Here is a 7,907-nt window from a genome sequence, read left to right as displayed (position 1 = left end):
AATTAATATGAACCTCTATAATATTTCTTTCAATTCCGAATAATTTCACTCTTGATATTAGCCAATCACGCAACACCTAGACATTTATACCTCCGCCCAATCTTGGGTAAACTGCGTCAGGGTTACATTTGCGGGGGTTTGGTACTCTCATTCCTTGTGTACTATTCTAAATCTTTCCAAAATAATCACTCAGCTACGAAAGCCGATAGGCACCAGGGTATAGAATTGATATTCATATAACTGGCGGCCGCCACTTATTATATGGCGGCCGCTAGTTAATTTATGTGACGGCCGCCATATGAATTAAGTGGCGGCCGTCAGATGAATTAACTGGCGGCCGCCACTTCATTCATAAGACTGTCGCCAGTTAATTTATCTGGCGGCCGCCATATAATTCATATGGCGGCCGCCACTCAATTTAAACTATTTATATGGCGTAGAACGTAGAAGCAGGGGACTGATCCTCCACTTTTTTGACAACGTTTATTTCTGTTATTTCCATAGGCAAACGTAAGTTATTTCCACATGTGAAATAAGATTAATTGGCGGATTGGCCCCCATACCAATCTTTTGGTGGTACATGTAGTAATGAGTGGTAAAAACGTAATAATGAATGAACTGATGAATTGAAGGATGAACGGAACCCTTCCCTCCAATTTAGGAGTACGAAGTTTGGGTAAAAGAGACATTTTTAGGTTCCTTTTCTGCTTGTCAACGATTGTAGAAGACAATTTCTCCTCCGACTGTCCCTACACTTTGAAACACGATGCTACGTGTTTGCGTACTATTCTAAATCTTTCCAAAATAATCGCTCAGCAATTTGAATTAAAATTGTTTGTTGTTATTTTCTAAATTAGCAGTCGCCATTTATGAATTAAGTGGCGATCGCCAGATGGATTAAGTGGCAGCCGCCAGATAATAAGTGGCAGCCGCGGCAAAAATTAAGTGGCGGCCGCCAGTTAAATGAATATTAATTCTATACCCTGGTACCTATCGGCTTCCGTACCTAACAACTAGACTACGGCGATTAATGAACCATCAACCTACTTAGAGGAATTAACCTCCCCATCCGTACGTGGTCCTATTTGATGGAAGTTTTTATTGCTTATATTTTCAGTGAACTTTTAAATGCACTCCATTCAAGAGCATATCCACCTATATGAATTATAAAGATTTGCACCTACATATAAGTATGATTTCTGATAGGCACCAGTCAGGTATTATCCTAAGAATAATCATTATCTTTGAAATGCAATCTTCGGTTGATTCAACCAACAACAACAACAAATCTAGTTAACATCAGATGATTTTTCAATGACTGTTCCTATCGTATTCTTTTGTGAACAGCTGTCCCTTATTGTAGCCTCATCTTGAATCCGAAAATCAAGTCGAAAGCGAACACGCAAGATTGCATGTACTGTTGTTTAACATCCTGCACATTGATGGATCTAAAGGAACCACGTTATACTAGTATAGCCCTCTATGAAATTCCGAACTCTCCTTGTAGCCCCGCTAAGATCCACGGAAGATGGTGTAAGCAATCTTGAATCTACACTTCCTGAATACGTCTGTATATTGAATACTACATCTGGATGCTTGGATATCACTCTGACATACTGTACACCAGAAACATCTGATATATATGAAAAGTGCATAGAAGATAATAGACAGAACATTCCTGGTGCTTTTCATAAACATTTCATGTATTTTATTGGAAAATGTGGGTTGTTTGCACTTTACATTATGAAATCAAGCATGTTTTAGGAATGTAATATTGCATTTGCACAAAACCAAAAAAAAAAAAAAGCGTTGATAGCCTTTTCATCGATAGATTCTGCCCATCCTTTATGAAGAAAAAAAATTATCTTCATTAAGCAATTTAAAAACATTAATTTGAAAAACTCGAAAGAAAAGTTTGCTTTTATAACCATGTCTGTTATTTTCATCGCGGTTGTTGTGTACGTGTGCGAATAGTAATTAAACTATTATGGATTTCGAAATCACTGGGTGTTTTATGTTTCCATGTTTTCAGTAAGTACGTGTAGTACATTCACGAAGTAAAATCGAATTTATCTATTTAGTTTTCGAATGTGAAAGAAGTCTCACATTTGGAATGGTTATTTGCAGTCTTTGCATTTGATGCATCAAGGTACATTTTTCTGTTATGAAACATTTTGTTGCAATTAGTTGCCGATAATGTTTTATCTCTACCGGACTGTGTAGAACGCCGTGTTAGTTCCCGATAATGTTCTATCTCTACCGGACTGTGTAGAACGCCGTGTTAGTTCCCGATAATGTTCTATCTCTACCGGACTGTGTACATGTAGAACGTCGTGTTAGTTCTCGATAATGTTCTATCTCTACCGGACTGTGTAGAATATCGTGTTAGTTCCCGATAATGTTCTATCTCTACCGGACTGTGTACATGTAGAACATCGTGTTAGTTCCCGATAATGTTCTATCTCTACCGGACTGTGTAGAACGTCGTGTTAGTTCCCGATAATGTTCTATCTCTACCGGACTGTGTAGAATATCGTGTTAGTTCCCGATAATGTTCTATCTCTACCGGACTGTGTAGAATGTCGTGTTAGTTCCCGATAATGTTCTATCTCTACCGGACTGTGTAGAATGTCGTGTTAGTTCCCGATAATGTTCTATCTCTACCGGACTGTGTAGAACGCCGTGTTAGTTCCCGATAATGTTCTATCTCTACCGGACTGTGTACATGTAGAACGTCGTGTTAGTTCTCGATAATGTTCTATCTCTACCGGACTGTGTAGAATATCGTGTTAGTTCCCGATAATGTTCTATCTCTACCGGACTGTGTACATGTAGAACATCGTGTTAGTTCCCGATAATGTTCTATCTCTACCGGACTGTGTAGAATGTCGTGTTAGTTCCCGATAATGTTCTATCTCTACCGGACTGTGTAGAACATCGTGTTAGTTCCCGATAATGTTCTATCTCTACCGGACTGTGTAGAATGTCGTGTTAGTTCCCGATAATGTTCTATCTCTACCGGACTGTGTAGAATATCGTGCTAGTTCCCGATAATGTTCTATCTCTACCGGACTGTGTAGAATGTCGTGTTAGTTCCCGATAATGTTCTATCTCTACCGGACTGTGTAGAACGCCGTGTTAGTTCCCGATAATGTTCTATCTCTACCGGACTGTGTACATGTAGAACATCGTGTTAGTTCCCGATAATGTTCTATCTCTACCGGACTGTGTAGAACATCGTGTTAGTTCCCGATAATGTTCTATCTCTACCGGACTGTGTAGAATGTCGTGTTAGTTCCCGATAATGTTCTATCTCTACCGGACTGTGTAGAATATCGTGCTAGTTCCCGATAATGTTCTATCTCTACCGGACTGTGTAGAATGTCGTGTTAGTTCCCGATAATGTTCTATCTCTACCGGACTGTGTAGAACGCCGTGTTAGTTCCCGATAATGTTCTATCTCTACCGGACTGTGTACATGTAGAACGTCGTGTTAGTTCTCGATAATGTTCTATCTCTACCGGACTGTGTAGAATGTCGTGTTAGTTCCCGATAATGTTATATCTCTACCGGACTGTGTAGAATGTCGTGTTAGTTCCCGATAATGTTCTATCTCTACCGGACTGTGTAGAACGCCGTGTTAGTTCCCGATAATGTTCTATCTCTACCGGACTGTGTACATGTAGAACGTCGTGTTAGTTCTCGATAATGTTCTATCTCTACCGGACTGTGTAGAATATCGTGTTAGTTCCCGATAATGTTCTATCTCTACCGGACTGTGTACATGTAGAACGTCGTGTTAGTTCTCGATAATGTTCTATCTCTACCGGACTGTGTAGAATGTCGTGTTAGTTCCCGATAATGTTCTATCTCTACCGGACTGTGTAGAATATCGTGTTAGTTCCCGATAATGTTCTATCTCTACTGGACTGTGTAGAATGTCGTGTTAGTTCCCGATAATGTTCTATCTCTACCGGACTGTGTAGAATATCGTGTTAGTTCCCGATAATGTTCTATCTCTACCGGACTGTGTACATGTAGAACGTCATGTTAGTTCCCGATAATGTTCTATCTCTACCGGACTGTGTAGAATGTCGTGTTAGTTCCCGATAATGTTCTATCTCTACCGGACTGTGTACATGTAGAACGTCGTGTTAGTTCTCGATAATGTTCTATCTGTACCGGACTGTGTAGAATGTCGTGTTAGTTCCCGATAATGTTCTATCTCTACCGGACTGTACATGTAGAACGTCGTGTTAGTTCCCGATAATGTTCTATCTCTACCGGACTGTGTAGAACGCCGTGTTAGTTCCCGATAATGTTCTATCTCTACCGGACTGTGTACATGTAGAACGTCGTGTTAGTTCCCGATAATGTTCTATCTCTACCGGACTGTGTAGAACGCCATGTTAGTTCCCGATAATGTTCTATCTCTACCGGACTGTGTAGAATATCGTGTTAGTTCCCGATAATGTTCTATCTCTACCGGACTGTGTACATGTAGAACGTCGTGTGTCCCATTGATTATCTTTTAATAATTAATGAAATGCGAATCATTGAATAACTATGAATCATACATGTATATGATAATATCATTATAATTATAACTATGTGAATGGTTAATTAACTCTGAATAATCAATTAACAAAATCATTGATTAACTGTGAATAATTAAATAACTGAATCATTAGTAAACTTCGAATCATTAATTGATTGTAAATCATTGAATAAATGTACAACATTGAACAGTGCGACATTTAACTCTGGACACGACAAAAGTCCGGAGTTTCGCCAACCCTTTTATTAAGGATGCAAATAAACCCTTTACAAAAAAAGATGGGATTTTATGTTCACAAGACATGCACCAACATTTACACTTGTACCTATTGTAGTTTTTAAGATATTTCACCTGAAATCAAAAAATCCCATGGGATTTTGGAGGGATTTTTAATCCCACTTGGGGGATTTCACTCCCACCAAAAATCCTATGGGAGAAAAAATATAATTTCTCCCATAGGATTTTAACTCCCATATTTAAACTTAATATGAGATACAATGTCCCATAGGAGGAAATGTCCCATAATGAACATGAAATGGCAGTAAATATCCTATTTGAGCATGAATGGGAATAGATATCCCAAATAAAACACAGGATGGGATTTTTATTCCATGAATATAACAATAAAACAGAAAATTGTATCTTAAAAAGTGTTGTTTGTCATGATTCTTAAAATGTACTTAAAAGCCAAGGCATGGCATTAATTTTTAAATATATATAGTAATTATAAACTCTTATGTGTAGGCCTATGTGTTTGTGAATAAATGTCTAAAAAACATGAGAGATAATAAAGGATATTGGAGCTCTGCATTACTAAACTTTTCCCCATGCAATTTTAATTGTATACATATAACCCTTGCACAAAAATATTCATATAAAATTGGACGGGACTATATTATTGCAACAAGCAGACAAGAACACTATGAAATACTCATTCACACACGGGCACTGTAAGTTAATGTAAATATATAGTATGTGCATGTATAAATATATACACATGCACATGATACTACATGTATCTTTTTACATCAACTTCCATTGCCCGTGCATTCACATGCAGTTGCTCACATTCACTATTCACAACCCTCCATATGTCGTCAGGTGTTAAAATATGTTCACAGGAACCGTTAATTTTGTCAGTGTATTAATAATAGTGTGGGTATATACCATATACCGTACCATCCCCTAATCAGCTGCTATGGAGGGGGGGGGAGGAACCTACAAGGGCTGATACTTCACTCAAAACTTCGTTTCAAAAAAGTTCTTAAAATTAACGTCACCCACCATCCTTGTGGTTTTATAAAGGGTAGCAGTATTATTACTACATATTAAATTAAAAGTTCCTGTGATATGTTGTTGAATTACAGAATAGGCCTAGTTTACAACTTGTTTACATGTTCTAAAATTAGTGTTAAGTGCTTACGGTGAAAGATGAACTCTGCTAGGTGATGCTAAGTTGTTTAGTGAACCGAATCAGACATCTCAAATAAGATTCTCGATTATTTAACAACACAAGAATCGTTTTACAAAATGCATGCTTCGGTCCATCTTTCCCTCCCTTCTACGGCTTGGTGTAAAATGTGGAGGATGGAGGCTCCAAAATGGAGTGTCAAAGAGTGCAAGGGGTGGAGCCTGTTGAGTCAGATGAGGCAAGAGGTGGAGCATCATGTTGAAATTTTAGCACTTGCTTATCAGATCTGTCATCCCAATTTCCCGATATTCCGTGAGAATTCGTTAGAATGTCACATTATCCAAACAATTAAAAAGTAATTCCTTTGAAGTTCACTGAATGAATCTCTATTTTATCCCCATACTCAATTTTTGTGTAGACCATAAGAAAAATTAAAAATAACTCTATAGATTCAGTAAATAACCTTATCAATACATCAGAGCATTTGTTATCATTTTTCTCCAAAAAAATGAAAAGAGAAAGAAAAGATCAAGAAACATCAACATGAGATTCAGCAAAAAAAATAATAACCTTTAGATATCAAAAACAAAAGGGAACGTACAATGTGTGCTTGTTAGACAACAGATGTTAACATCTAAACTTGATAAGATTTATGTCCCACTGCTGCTATCCCACAGTAACCCATGAAGTCTTGACAGATTTAATTAGGTATCAAATAGCTGAAAAGCGAACAATTAACTGCTAAGGGAGAGATCATCTAAACTTATTTTTGAGGTGAACCATGTTCTGACCCCTCTGCTCTTGATATATCTAATGGACATTATTTATTTTTTCCTGAATCTCTTTCTGTTTTTTTTGTTTTTTTTGTTTTTGTTTTTTTTTGTTTTTTTTTTTTTGTTGTTTTGGTTTTCAAATACCCTATGTATTGTGCGATTACAGGCTTTACAATGTAAATATATTTGCAGATGAAGTTAGTCAATGTTATGCATCACATAATTATTTGCAATGATTTTTTGGGGACAGCAGATCCAGCAATTAATTCTGACAGGCACTTTATTACAGATGGAGAGTAGGTTTTAGGGTCTTAAACTGAATGACAGATAAAATAGGCAAATGTGCTGAAATTGACATAAGAGGCTCCACCCCTTGCACTCTTTGACACTCCATTTTGGAGCCTCCATCCTCCGCTTTTTACACCAAGCCCCCTTCTACAATCGTATTCATTCTCAAGTCAAAGTACTTTCTCCGATTGCTATCATTACCTTAAGCGTCGAAAAGACTTCAATGACAGGCGTGTCCGAATAAACGGTTAACAGACGTCTCGACTCTAGGGAAGTTCGGCTCTAAGTGTTCTAAACATCTCGAGCGATTTTATAGTGATAAACTTCTATGGTTTTCGACATTTGTGTATCAATGTTTTATGAATATTGTAGACTATTTTACTCATAAAGCAAAGCAATGTTATCGCAAATTTTTAGGTCTACTTACAAATGTATTAACCCCGAGATCCGCCACTAATTAGTTACACAAGTTGTGTGGTTACAACAGTCTTATCATTTTAATTTCATTGGATGATAAAATAGATGACGTTAATATTTTGAATACCTTGTATACGCAAAAGAATTTAACTATACGATGTTTATTTTTCAAATTATAACTTTAGTGGCGAATGGTCGGATCCCCCGTCCCATTCCCATCCCTCACGCATAGTACTAATTATTTCCCCAGCCACTTAATGACCAGATATACACGACTATTGAATGTAAAGCACTGTTCAGTCATTGTGTACTCCCAATTAATTAACAATCTACCCTCGTAAATCATAATCGTTACGCTTCGTTGGACATGAAACCTTAAATCAATCCATTGACACTACTTAGTCAACGATTTTGTATTGTGATACATTTCTATGATTTCGGACATTTATATATCAGGATT

Source organism: Ostrea edulis, chromosome 7, assembly GCF_947568905.1.
Source record: "Ostrea edulis chromosome 7, xbOstEdul1.1, whole genome shotgun sequence".
Taxonomy (NCBI): Eukaryota; Metazoa; Mollusca; class Bivalvia; order Ostreida; family Ostreidae; genus Ostrea; species Ostrea edulis.
Note: the sequence above shows the minus strand (reverse complement) of the source record.